The following is a 15,066-nucleotide window of genomic DNA, read 5'->3' on the forward strand; positions in this document are numbered from 1 at the left end:
ACACACCAGTTACTGAATTCAATTAAGTAGATGCAAGTACTAAGTTAATAAACTGATCTCTAAATCACTGCTATTTTTGTGGATAGAGAAGGTCAGAGTCTCTGTCCCTGAATTTATTTTCCTCTACAGGCTTGGAGTCCATTTGACTCTTACTTAAAGTTATTACTGATTTTACTCTTGAACTGAACAACAGGAAAACAAAATCAGACCTCTTCGATCCCTGACCCCATGGTTACTTCCAACTAACGATAAAAGGATGGTCACAGTGTTTTTAGGGTTTTATCTGTCATTTGAAAACACTTCCAGTTACCCACTGGTCAGATAAACACTAAAATTAGACACTCCGTAGAGGTCTGGCTTATCAGAGCTATCACTCCTCTGTCATTGCGTCCTCTTGCCCGCAGCTTTTGTAGAGCCACAGCAAAACAGTCCTCTTATCCCCCTTTACATACATAATGTGCAGCTACACTTATCAGCTAGTCACAGACCTGTGCCACATGAAAGAGGAGCTGGGCATGACCTTCAGCATCAAAATGACTTACCTCCATGCTCAGAGCAGTGTGGCAGCCCGCCTCCCTCAGTGAGGAGCAAGGCTCTGCAAGCCAACACAGAGATATGGGAATGTGCTGCCTCCTACCATGGACGCTACCCTGACACCATCATCAGTTTAATTGTGATTCTCCTGTAGCAGCATGAACTACTTGTATGAAAATGGTAATGACAAAACCAAAACATTTGAAACCAACTTCCTGTACTCTACACGAGTGTGAAAAATATGTGCTTTCCTCCAAACTATGCTGCCTTTTTTTTTAAAAAATCTCCCCCCCTCCCCGTCCAGCTTAATATTCAGATATGTTTTTCGCATCTCCTCAGAGCTGAACAACATATCTGGTTCCTCACTGGACCTGTTCATGACAAATTTCACTGCCAGTTTCTAATGCTTCTTCTAGCAGCTAAGTCTTGTCCCTCAGTACGTTTTCAGGCTTCCCACCTGGCTGAGTTGCTCAGTGTGTTTATAGGTGTCAACCTATGATACTGCCCTGAAAGGAGCAAAATTTCCACTTGCTGACACTAGAGAGGAAAGCAGGCTTAAATCTGTGACAGACCATAATTCCTCTTCTCTGATCAGAGTGAAAAAAGCAGGTACTTGGTTCCACACACCCAAGATATGCCACCTTTTTCAGGCTTCTCACAGAGAGAGCACTTAAAGAGGGAAGGCGATTCAGGGGTGAGTTATCCTGGAGGACCACGAGCATGTCTGAGCAGGATCCTGGTCTGATATTGATGAAATGGCCCAAGGCTCTCCCTGCCTACACACGCGCACACAGAGAATATCATCCATCCGCTCTCATTCCCCATTTTCCTTTCCACAGCATTCCCATTTTGTCACAAACTAGGTATCCCGAGGAGAGTGTTGTAAGGAAGGTCCTTAGCAAAGCTGGTTTCTTACATTACTGTTCGGTAAGGATTACGACAAACCACTAAACAGGGATGTAAAAAACACAAAGCTAATTATTCTGAAAATCATGCTTTACCATTTTTCTCTGCATTTTTTTCATGCTGCTTTGCAGTGTGCATTTTCATATTGTGTTTTAACAGTGAATTGATTTAATTAGCAATTGTTTATCTAATGTTGCTAGTCTCCTACATTATTATTATTTTTAGAGGCATCAAAAAATTCTGATGAAAATGTTTTCTGAAAAAAAAACCAAGTTTTTTTGAAAAAAAAAAAGTTGAAAGAACACACACTATAGAAAAAAAGTTCCAAAATCATCTAAGAATTTTCCAGTATTTACTTTCTTCCTCAGAAATACAACAAAATAATAATTATTTTCATTGCAATTTCACTTAACTGAAGTGTATTTTCTACCTTGTGAAATGGGAAACAAGTACAGCATTATTTTCAGTGTTAACATACTACTTTCAATTAGCTGTACCTTTGTATTAAGTTTAGCTATGAGACATTTACTTGCATGCTTCTAAATATACAGTTGGGTTATTTCATTTTATAGTCCACGCTGCCTGGAAACTACAGAGCCAAAATTTTTTTTTCTTAAAGAAGAGTTTTATTTTAAGAATATATGACCAAGAAGAGTAAAGCTGAGAAGTAGTAATTCCAGGAAATGTATATAAAATGAACTCAGCTATCTTCTCTAACCTCTCCATTGGTTATATTGAGACTATCTTGTCAAAGCCACTTTGCAGGCTAAGTTGGCCCTATGTCCACACTGCCTAGGCTGCAGCAAGGCACCAGCCTTTGTTCAACAAGCAGTAACAATTTGAAAATATTAGGCTTTTGAGGCACTTTCCAGGCGCCGCTCATATGTAGTTTGGATGCATCTTCTGGATTCAAGCTCTCTGAAGCATCACTAGTCAATGCACACCTGGAGAAAAGGCATAGCCTATTTACATGGCCAGGTCAGCATGATGCTATAGCCAGTGTGACCCAGAAAACTAGGTGCAACAATGCCACACAGTAACCAGTCATGATGTCATGCCAACTTGGACACCAAATAAGGACGTTTATGATCAGATAACTGTCACTGGGCTTCACAAAATTAAACTAACACCTGGGATTTGACTGCTTACAAGTTTGGGCCAGACAAGAGCCCTAACACATGCAGAAATCATGGACTTGATCAGTGACAGTAGCATAAACGAAATGCTTATGGCAGTCATCCCAGGAAAATTATAAGCGCCACACAATCCTCCAGTAGATGCTACACAACAGGGATCCCATGAACATTCCCAGCCCAGCCAAGTATGGCTTTCTGTCAGAAAGCGACTGTTAGTTTAATTGCTAAGCTGAGGACAAGCCAGATGGCTGTGGTTTCACACACTTGCACGCTCCAACAACTCTGACATTGATGGTGGCTACAGAAACAGTCCGGTGCCAAGCTAGGAAGGCCACAGGGTAACGTGAATTTGGTGCAGACAGAGGGTTATAACCACCCTCCTCTTCTGGTCTGGGCAGCCCGTCCATTCTAAACTTTCTGCCAGCTCATTTAGCCCATAGCCCAGTCCTGCAAATCCATTCCTACCAAGGGATGCTGGTGTCACTCTGCCAGAAACAGCATGAGGTGACGGGCCTTGGTTCAGTAAGAATCCCCCCCCCAAAAAAACCAAAAAAAACCACACACAACATAAAACTGGCACAGGAGCTAGACCCCTGCATGTGAACCACCTGGCTACACACAACTATGAGAAGGTCACTTCAGATCACCTCAGCCAAGGAGGACACTGGGCAGAGCCACTTATAAAGGTAACAGTGAGGTGGCCCTGGGGTCCGCATGGTTATGGAGAAGTCAGGTATGGCACAAACACTCACCAACACCAGGCAGACCATAGTCAGGTGCTGTGGAACAGCAAGTATCCCTCGCAGCACTCAGCCTTTCAGCTCTGGGGAATGTCAAGGAGCGTGAGCATGGATCCAGGTGTCTAGCCAGAGCAACAGCCATGGGGGCATACTCTGAAAACTGCAAATACTTGGCCCTTAAAAGCCAGCATTTTGTCTCAGAGTTCAACAAAGCCAGTGTTTATCTCAATGTGGTCACATAGCAAGCCTGTTTTTTCCCCCCTCTGCTCAGAAAAAAATCTCGTTCCAAAAAAAGACAGAGATGGTCATTGTTCATGCTACCTGTCTGAAATTTTGAGTGAAATCAGCTTTTGGTGCTTTGTTTCTATTATCAAATTTCCTGAAATTCTCACAGAGGTATGAAGACACTCAGAAGAGAACAGAGAACTGGTTGAGTGATTACCTTTCCCTCCATCTGAATTGCATTCAATTTGCTAATGTCATTCAGCTTGCAACATCTTAGTTGCCTTAGACATATACTGGTACCACTCTGTTAAAGTCAGGTACTCTAATAAAACTGCACAGATAGAACTGGTAGAGAATCTGGTCTCAAATCTGAGGCCCTGCCTGGGCCAACAAAACAGAACAAAAATAGAGAATTTTGGAAGCCAGTTACTGAAAGTATTCAACAGGTAGTTCCCAATACAGTGTCTGGGGAGAGACGAGTGTCATTAAGATTACCTTTGACAAGACAAAAAAAAAGTATAATCACATTTTGCATATCAATAGACACACAAATTCAGCAATTGAAAGGTTAATGAGAGAATGTACTTATTTGCTTTTCTACCCCTTCATCTTATCTCAGTGCCAGAAGAAAAACATTAGAAAATTTCCCACATAGTATTTTAGGCCAAGTCCTCTATTGAAATCAACATTCGTAAAGAGTACTGGTTAAAAATAGATGACACCTTAGTTTAGTATGTCTGTGAAGATAAAGATTTAAGCAATATTTTTTAAGACCTAGAGAAAGCTCAGCAAGACCCCCAGAAATGCTTCTGCAGAAACAACAAGCAGTAACTTCTGTTACCAGGCTTACACTTAAGACAGATCAAAGTGTTCACCTGACCCTGGAAATGAACCAATGATTTCCATGGTTACAGATAATCTCACTAAGACCATTACCCAACTCATGATGAACCGATGAAAAAGTTTTCACCAGTTCTTTATGGAATTTGACTCTGTCATTTGCATTTCCCCTCCCTTCTTAGAGGAAACGTCTTCAGACAAATTTAAATTACATTTGAGGATCTGTATTAGCATCTCATGACATGAGTTTCTTCTCTTCTTTCCTATCATCTACATGAGCTGTGAACTTAGTGCCACTTTCTTTTGATGACTAGGAGACGAAACTTGCGTTTTTAATAAACTTCTCTATGGAAGACTCAATTCACAAAATACTCAGTTTACATAGGAAAAAAAGTTAAAACATGTTATTCTGGCTTGTCTCAAACACAGATGGGGAAACTCTCCAAAGGAAAATCCCTGTCGTGAATCTGCACTGCAGACCTCTACCTCATATTGACGTCAGAGGGAGTTCCACACAGCAGATGTGTGCAGACAATGTAACAAAAATCTGCTGCAGATAACAGATCTGCAATGCAGATCAGACACTAGGATTTTACTCGCAGGGTGATAATTCAGCTTCACTGTTCCCACCACAGAATCACAGAAACGCTGAGGCTGGAAGGGGCCTCTAGAAATCATCTAGTCCAACCCCCTTGCTCAAAGCAGCTTCAGCTACAGCAGGTTGCCCAGGTCTGCGCCCAGTCATGTTTTGAATATCTCCAAGGATGGAGGCTCCACAACTTCTCCGGACAACCTGTGCCAGTACCTGATCGCTCCCACAGAAAAAAAAAAAAAAAAAACAAAGAAGAAAAAAATCTTTTTCTTATGTTTGGATGGTATTTCCTGTACTTCAGTTTTTGCCCTCTGCCTCTTGTCCTGTCACTGGGCACTACTGAGAAGAGTCTGGCCCCATCTTGTGCATTCCCTCCCATCAGGTATTTATATTGATAAGCTCCCCACAAAGCCTTCTCTCCTCCAGGCTGAACAGTCCCAGCTCTCCTGGCCTCCCCTTCTGTGTCAGATGCTCCAGTCTCTTAATCATCTTCATGGTCCTTTGCTAGACTCTTTCCAGTATGCCCCTGTCTTTCTTGTACTGGGGAATCCAGAACTGGACACAGCACTCCACATGTGGCCTCACCAGTGCTGAGCAGATGATGCTGTTGGCTTTCTTTGCTGCAAGATCACATTGCTGGCTCATGGTCTAAGTTGTCCACCAGGACCCCAAGGTTCTTCTCAGCAAAGCTGCATTCCAGCCAGTCAGCCCCCAGCACGTACTGGTGCATGGGCCTATTCCATGCCACGGTACAGGACTTTGTACTTCCCCTTGCTGAACTGCACGAAGTTCCTATCAGCCCAGTTCTCCAGCCTGTGGAAGTCCCTCTGGATGGCAGCACACCCGTCTGGTCTACCAGTTACTCCCCCTGTTTTTTGGGATTTTCTTCGCCTACAGACTTGCTGAGGGTACACTGTGCCCCATCAACCAGGTCATTAATGTTAAACAGGATAAATCATAGTTGTATAAGCCATAACACAGCCATGATGGAAAAAAATCAATCTTTGTAAAATATATTGAATCAATTTGTGCTATTATAAACTTTTCATTAATTATTGTACAACTGCTTCAAAAAGAATGACATATAGAATATGACAAAGTTTAACCTCACTTCAGAAAAAAATGAAATGAGTTTAAAAAAAGGGAGTAACACAGCTGTCAGTCTCCTGCAGCACAAAACTAAGGAGCCTGTATTCTGTTGATACCAGTGAGTAATTTTTGTAAGAAATTAGGGCAGTTTTGCTAGCACAAGAATTGATATGTCAAGATAAAACATTTATATTATATAATCAATTATAAAGCAAAAAAGCACTAAGTACATTTTTTTTTCTGAGAACCAAAGCAATGAGCAAATATGCAAAGCCCAAGCAACACAAAGAAAACCTACATTTCAGGACATGGCTTGCCAATACCATCCTCAGACGCTCCGAAAGTGCCTTGGCTACATTAGAATCAGCATTAAAGCAGTGGAGAAGAAAGGTAAACAGTTAAAGGCTGTACTGATTCAAAGTCTGCAAGCTTCACAGAGTTTTTTTGAAAGCCAGTGGGCATTCCTCAGATGGGAATTTGCTGTATCCAGCCCAGGCCACTTTGATTAACATATTATTCAACAGCATTGCTCATGATCCAGCAAAAACACTCTGCGAAGTTTATCAGCTTTATAACGTTAATCAACAAATACGCAAGTTTCAGTATAGGAGCACTGTTTTGAAATATCAAGCCACATACTCAGCTGCAGTAAATCAGTATAACTCCACAGAAATCCACTGAGTTTTATGCCAATTTACACCAAATTTGGCCCACTGTATTTACACTACTACACTCTGCAATTCTTTTACTCACGTACTGCTGACATTGCAGATAATTATATTATGAGTAACTTTAAAACAACTTAGGAAGTGAAGAAGCCCTCAAAAGGAGGTACAGTGCCATAAGAGGAATCCAATTTTCTCAACATCTCATCTTCAGAATGAATATGAATATGATGAGTAACACTGTTTGGAATTAGGGCAGACTTAATTATAACTGCTACAAGAAGCCAGTAGGATAACAAGCATATTTTGATTCAGAAGCAGATACTATTGGTGACAATTACATGACAAAAATCAATCTTGAGGTTCTAAGTACTGGGAATAGAAATGTTATCTTCATCTTAGAAACTGCAACTACAGATACTCACACTGATCTAAATGAGGCTTGTGCACATCATTTAGGAGGAAGGAAAATAAGCTTCTGATAGTTTTCCTTTTTACAATAAATGCTCTTCAGTATCTGTTATTTAAAAGAAACAGAACTTCAGGTCTGGTCCTTTGCTAGCTGAGCTGAGAGAAAATTTGCTCTAACAAGAAACTGTAAGTGCTCACACAAAAGAGGAGACAGATCAAAGGTACATATATAACGGAAGGAATTACTGGGCACAAACGGGGACTCAAAGCCCATATTCCTGGGTCAATCTCCACACCTCAGAATGAAGGCCCTTCCACCAAAAGCACATAAAAGATTGCTTTTTGCCAGAGTTAAGAGCAGCACTGACAGAAAATTTAGACTGTAGGCCTGGTTTCTAAACAACCTGAGTCAATTTATAAAGTTTAGATCAACTTATAAAGTTCACATGGAAACCAAGTAACACATGATAGTTTTAGCAGTCTTGCTGTGAACACCTCAGTAGATTCAGATCCAAAAATTATTGGAACTAAAAATAAATGTCCCACTCTGCAAACTACAGACACCATGGCTCTGACATCAGCAAGTGCTGAGTACTCGGATAGTGTGATAATTTCCAAGTGAGACCTTTCTATTACATAAAATAGTTTCTAGAAATTTCCAGCAGGCAGATTAACATGCAAAAACCAGATAAAGAACAGCCATTAGCAAGTTATGTGGGTAAGGGGCGTTGACAGTTCGCAGCAGCTTTACTTACCTAGATGTTGCTATGTGTCTGCAAAGTCACTGGTAGGCTGGTTGCAAATTTCTGGCAAAAGAATTTCCAGCAAAATATGGCAGTTACCAAAAATCATTTTTTATGGAGAGGCAAACCAGACAAAACCTTCATCAGAAAGCACGGAGTCAAAAGAGAGATACACAGAGCAGGGAGTGCAAACAGGTGACTCTGAGCAACACGTAGCCTGGTATTAATAGCATTCCCGTGGGAATCAACAATTCGATCCATTGGATGGGTGACACCTGCAACAGGTATGAGGATTTCCAGTGTGTCCAGGTAAATGTTTAGTGTAGATTCTCTCTTGGGTTTCATAAAAAAAAAAAAAATCTCAAATTTGTATTTCGATGCATAAACGGCTAGTATTTTCCCAAGACAGAATACAGTTTTCTCTCCAGATCTGGCTGTCATACTCAATTAACTGGAGCTAAGTATTCCTTTTTCCTCCTCCTTCAAAGCTCTTCACATTAAGAAGAAATGCAGGACATTAGTGAAGATTAAGCTCTTATCAATCAGCTTTAAGATTATTTTGGGTAATTTCATGATTGCTATTGTTGTTATTCACTTCAAAATATTCCTGAACTCTTACTTGAAGGTTTTGTGGTCTCAAAACCAAACCAAATATGTCCCTAACTGGACTGGATCTGGAGAATGTTTTACCACACCCTTTAGGAAAACATCACAGTATAACATACCACTTAACTTCATTGTCATCAGCCAGCCATTTAAAAGCAGATGAAACTGTACAGGAATTTCCTCTGCGTGCCTTTTTAATGTTTCTTGCTTATGAAAATTTAAAAACTCAAGATAAAGCTTCAGCAATTGATTAGTCAAAGACTTTTATCTCTGCTCATCACATTCTCTCTGACTTGCCAAGAATAAGAAAGCCACTATGCCATTTTCTCATTGTGAATGAAATATATACCGTGATAGTCTTAATTTAATAACAGGATGAGCAACTTACGGCCCACAGGACATGCACAGACTGCCAGGACAATAAATCTGTTCCAGAGCCTGCATCCCCTCCCCTCCGCCCAAGTGCCCTTCAAGTGCAGACTGCAGGCCAGGTGGCCACCAGCCCCTTTCCAGTGCTATTCTGCCTGACTGCTCAGCTGCTCCTCTTCATTACGTGACACTCCATGACACTTAGTTCACACCAGGAAACCCTGCATCTCTGCATGTGCACAGAAAGACCATGCTGGGTATAACCACACGACAGGAGAGGAGGTGGTCGTGGCATGTAATTCACTTAATCTACCACAATAAGACATGTGGCCCACTCCACCAGGGTGATTAGGCATGATCTATAGCATAATAGTAGTGACAATAATACCTTTCATTAATGTCAATTATAGTACATAAAGTTTCAGCACAAGCTATGACTGGATTCTTACGCACTTGCGCTTTACGCCTTTCCTACCTTCCCCATAGCAACACATTCTGCGACCTGCTGTGTCTCCTGCAGCTCTGCTCTCATTGGTTTCTCCTCCAAGTATCACCCTGCCTGCTTACATGGTCACACATGGCGCCTGGTTCAGTGTTACACATGTGCTGATTAGCTAGAAAGCATGTTAGCACTGGTCAGCCAGACAGCAACTCTCGGAAGTCAGCTTTTCTCTCTCCTATCCATTCCTTCAGTGGGACCCTTTTTTATCCTACCATCAGTTTTCACAAAATAGGTAGGAACTAAGTACCTTTGAGATGTCTACCATTCTGTTAAGCTACTAATCAAGTTTAGCTATGTTTAAGCAGTTAATGGGAAGGCTGACTGAGAGACAGACAGCAATTTCCTTCGGAAAAGGATAGCCAGTTTTCCTTAAGAAACCAGGCTAAAAATTATGTCAACAGGAATTGCAAGGCATCCTGGTTTGGTATCAGTATGTAGAGGCTATTAATTCTCATGGTGGGGATAACCAAATAGTGCATTATTAAACACCTTCTTATCAGGATAAAGATTATCCTTAAATTAATGTATTTTCCTGTATACACCTCCCTGCCCATATACAGTTTCTTCTCTAAACCTGCAAGGAAGACTGGGCTGGCAACGTCAGCAAGCCAAGCAACTAATCACGGCCCGTGCAACAGCCTAGTATACCCACATCAGTGCCGCACAGACACCTGAGACTCGCGTGGTTGTACAGGTACACCACACTTGGATTTAAAAGTACGTCCACCCTCTGTGTGTGGTGGGGACTAGCATAGTCCATGTCAAGGACTGGGGGTGATCTGTATGCTTACAAAGCCAGAACTGGAAGCTTTGCACAGCTGCAAAACCAATGCTCAGAGTTTATTATGGTACAAGATTCAGGTGATGTACATCAGGCAGAGAAGTGTGGTCAAGGACAGGCATTGGTCAGTCCTCAAAGCAAGACTTCTTTACTACCAGGACTTTGTTTATCCATGGAGCTCCAGCTCAAACTCTCATTCCCATTTTGGAAGTGGATTTGTTCCCTGCCTTTCACAGGCACAGCTCTGTTAGGATCCCCACAGTCTATGCGAATTTCTCAACTTGAGTCATTTGATGTGCCTGATATTTACAGGGACAGAATCGCTGGCTTTGCTTGTCATCAATAATACATCTACCCTATGAAGAACAAGAAGGCTGTGATATCAAAAAAAAAAAAAAAATAAAAAAAAATAAAAAAAAAGAGAGAAGTCTATTTCTCTTTCAACAGTCTGAAAAAACACGTACCTACTGGACCCGTGTGGATATACACGAAGAGAGAGAGAACACAGCCTTTGAACAGTAACTGGTATAAATCTTTCTCCTCTGATCATTCCCCCTCTGACTCATAAATCTCAATATACCAAGAAATGAGTGTACAGCTCTCACAAAGTGTAACATGCACCTAGGAGGGAGGCACAACTGAAAGGAGGGAGAAGAGAGACAAATGATGTGGGAGCCATTTCCTTAATCAACTGAAAACTTCACTTCTTATTCATTGTAATGAGTATCAATAAATAACAGGAATAAGCAACAGGTTTGAATAGAACACAGACGGAGTTAAGTTTAATGCAAGTAAAGTGCCTTATAATAAGTCTGGATTGAGAAAGCTGTTGAGAAGGGTAGCTTTCAGTGACACTGCTTACATTTTAATGTTTAGTGAAACCTGGATCTGCTGTAGACGGATATAAAAACCAATGAGAAAGTGCCTTTCATGTTTCCAGCCTTGCGCAGTATTATTTTTTTTAAACAAGTTAGGGCAAGTGAGACTCATCTCTCATTTTTGTTTGTGTTTTCCAAAAAGAAGAAGAAAGTCCAAATTAAAAAGGCAATAAAGAAATACTAAGAGCCGGGAGGAAGGGAGGGCTTTATTCTACCCCACAACTAGCCCTGAACTCCTGTTCTTTTGTCATAGTCACGGGTCTCCCGCACAGCATCACCTCCCTCTCTGATTTTCAGACTCCACGTACTAGCATAGTTAGCTACAGCCAAGCTTTGGTGCTGCCCAGAGAGCGTCAAAATATGAGAGGTGGTAAAGGAGGAGTCCTGCAGGTCCCTCTCCACCATGTGACTGGAGATGGGCTCTTGCTATGACTCAGGCAAGGCAGGGGGAAGGCAGGCTCATACCCTTATTCCCATTGATGCCACTTTGACCCACATGACTGAGGCTTGAGGGCTGACTCCCAGCACATAGTGCTGTGATTGAAGTTTTCACATTTGGAGCACAGCAGTATCACTTCTATCCTGTAGACCAAGTGGCCAGTAGCTGGCATGAGCAAGAGTTTACATCACCCATGACCAAACCAGAAGATTAGCTGCCAGCCTGACTTAAGACTCCTGAAGCAGAACAGCAGCAGATAAGGAAAGGAAAGCAAACTGTCCTTGGAAAGATAAAGAAACTTTGCAGCTGACGTAGGAAAATCAGCTATTAAGGTAAGCAGGGATGTTACCACCTTCAAGCTGAAAATACTTTAAAAGGTGACAGAAATTAAGATCCCATGCAAGCCTGGAGCTTAAAAACACTCTGACTTTGAAGGAACTGAACCTGCCTCTCTGGTTCCCAGAACATATGGCCTTGGTAACAGACAATATATACCACTTCCAGTTCAGCATAGCCACATAGGTATCCAGTAAAGCTTGTCTGGTATGGGACAGAGAGTCTTTGCCTCATCTGCTGACTGTTCAGCTGCCTGCTACCCTGATCTATCACTTTGAAACACTCTCACCCCAAGCCCCCACATGCTAGATAGGGCTGCTGGACTACTCCACGTTGGAGGCCAACTTTAGCTGTCATGCAGGCCTTGGACCAGGATGGGATGTTGCACTGAACATTATGTCTCAGATTAGCATCTCCATTCCTCCCTGAACATCCCAGTCACCTTTAACCATGGGATCTCTCCTGCCACAAGATCCAGCACAGCCGTTACATCCCATAAGCACCACCACAGTCATATACCCCAATGCAGTGTCCCAGGTCTCCGGACTCAAAATAACACTCCATCTCTCCTGTACATCAAAATCAAGCGAGACTAGGAGAAATTGTGATGTCTTGGACACATCAAATTTTCAGCCAGACCAGTGGCCCACCCTGGTGTGACTTGGTTCACTCCAGGCAGCAGTCTGGGGACAAATGCAGCAGTTTATCTTGTATTCTCCAACATAAAGCACCTCCACAAACTTCTTGGTGGTATTTGGAGAACAGCACCCAAACCAGTCTCGTTTCTCTGCTCCCCCTGGTGGGTGCCAGCCCTGCATTATCAAAACACCTGCTTGGGTAGTGCTGCCAGGGAGCCGCCACGTGGAAGCTAAAGCAGGCTGCAAAGTTACTACACAGACTCCTTAAGAGCTCATTAATTACCGCTGTTAATTCTTACCGATACAGATAGCACCACTGCTCATTACAGGGACCTAGCAGATCAAAAAGCAGACCTAGGAAGACAGTTTCTGATTTACAGACTTTAGTGTCAGCAGCCACTGACATCTCCAGATCACGCAGCCCTGACGAGGCCATACACCCACCATCTAATATTCCTGGGCATCCGTCCACAGCCACTGCAAATAACTGTACATACATGGATGCCAATACATGCACAGCTATTAAAAAAAGAAAGGGATTGCAGCTCTTGTAATTGTGAACTTGCATATTTGTGCAAAGAAAAATAGTGGATATATCAGATTTGTCGCATAAAGTGTGGACCGAGAAGCTAATCACTTCTATGTGTCTAATTATATTTTTTTCCTTGTCAAAAGAGGATAATCCGCCATTCTCCATGTTCCACTGTATTTTCATATACAATTTATTGGGGCCTCCCCTGCCTTTACTAGACAAATGGAGTAAATGCCAGTGAGAATGGATTTTAAAATCTGTATTGTAAGCGCTGCAATAGTATAACAATTAGTCAAGACACAAAATTATTTATGACTACTCGCTCAGTGAAATACTGCAAACAAGAAGATACTACAAACTCTTTCAATTATCTCTTTAGCAAGGTATTCAACCTTGTGCTTGTTTTTGCTTCTTCAGAAAAAAGATAGTAAAAAATTGTATAAGAGAATCAAGACAATCGGAACACTTCTTAATTATGGAGAGATCATGCACTATACTTACTTGGAGTGTAGAAAGGGGGTTGCTTTGGTTTTGTTTTTGCTTTATGTCTTAAAGATGGATTATTACTGCAAGAAAAGTACAACTGAAATGACTGAAATAATCACATTCCTCCTTTTACATTTAAATGTGTTTCAAGCTCATAGCTAGATGTTGAACAAAATCAAATATAGATCTCTTCCTAATTTTCCAAGCTACAGAACAATACGTACTGCACAGTAAAAAACAAGATCTAATACCAGAGGTGGCAACTGGGATTTCATGCTGCTTGTATGTATTCACGTAAAAAGATATGCAATCATCACAAGGAAGTGTGACTCATTTGACGCTGGAGAGACATTTTCTTTTTAACTATGCATGAAAGGGATAGTATTGCTATACACTGCTCTAACAGTGGTGAATCAGAAAGGGAGTCACCGCATTTTACGGTTTGTAGCACTCATGTTCGAAAACAAGGCCTGGTCTTTCTGTAAAATCAGTTCATACAAGCCTGACGTTACCCCACACACACCTTGAGATTCAGTCATCAGATTCTTACTTAAGACATGCTGGGCTGGACTTGTAAAGCCCATTTCATTCCTCAAAAGGCAACAGGGTAGCAAGATCTTCCACTAGTGTCTAGTAAATAAGAAACAAGCAAAGCCCGTGCTTGGCAGGCAATCACTGGCACTCAGACACACCAGTCAAACTCTGTCAAGGAAGCACTTGAAGACCGCTACCCATAGAAGACCCTGATGAATCAAACATGCAATCCATCGTACAAAAGATGCTACTGCCTCCTAAGCCGCAGTTTGCACCACAATATCACCAAGATCCCAAACTGAATAAAAAACACCACCAGTGTTTTTATTTTCTCGTGCCTTTAGACAGTGATTGCAATGTACTCTCTTATCTTCCACTCCTCTGCCATAGCTCTTAAACACACATCAGGCTTCCTTTCATTATAAAACTAGACAGTTACAATTTACTTTGTAATAACAGTTTGTTTGGATTTCCATCTATAGAAGACCCCTAAAACGCCACATTGTACTGTAATTTCTATACTGATGAAATACAAAGGTTCTGTAATGTTTATAAAGCCATTTAAACTGCATTAGCGAAACTATTTTGCTAAATTACATTCTCCAACTCATCAGTCCTTATTATGCTATATACAAGCTCACTTCTTCCAAGAGTCACCCCTACTCACATAATCAAATCATGCCCTTTGAAACACTGTGACATTATTTTATCATATAAAATGATTGAAATTACCTTGACGATGGTAATGTAAGGATTGCTGATACCCAGAATTTGCTATGAGAAGTGAAAGCTGAAAAAGAGTTAGATCTCTTAAAATTATAGATTTTAAATATCAGATACACACAGTGTTTAAAAGTCATTAAATACCACGGGTCATCATAAAAGGAAGATCCACGATCTGAAACACTTGTCCTTTCTATTTCAATGGAAATACTAAAGAATGAAAATGCGCTATGGAATTACAGGATTTATTTATATAGACTGACATAAGTTCACTTTATGGTAATGTTTTTCATGTCAAGCAGTTTAAACAAGATATCTGAAATTGCTACCTAATATAACGACTTAAATAAGTACCTTCAAG

General features: G+C 41.3%; 1 protein-coding gene across 2 annotated transcripts in view; it reads right to left on the minus strand.

Moving 5' to 3' along the window:
- PDE1C (phosphodiesterase 1C) overlaps nt 1-15,066 on the minus strand; it is a 414,729-nt gene that overhangs the window by 272,681 nt on the left and 126,982 nt on the right. The window lies entirely within an intron of this gene.

This window comes from Nyctibius grandis, chromosome 7, assembly GCF_013368605.1.
Source record: "Nyctibius grandis isolate bNycGra1 chromosome 7, bNycGra1.pri, whole genome shotgun sequence".
NCBI classification, from domain to species: Eukaryota; Metazoa; Chordata; class Aves; order Nyctibiiformes; family Nyctibiidae; genus Nyctibius; species Nyctibius grandis.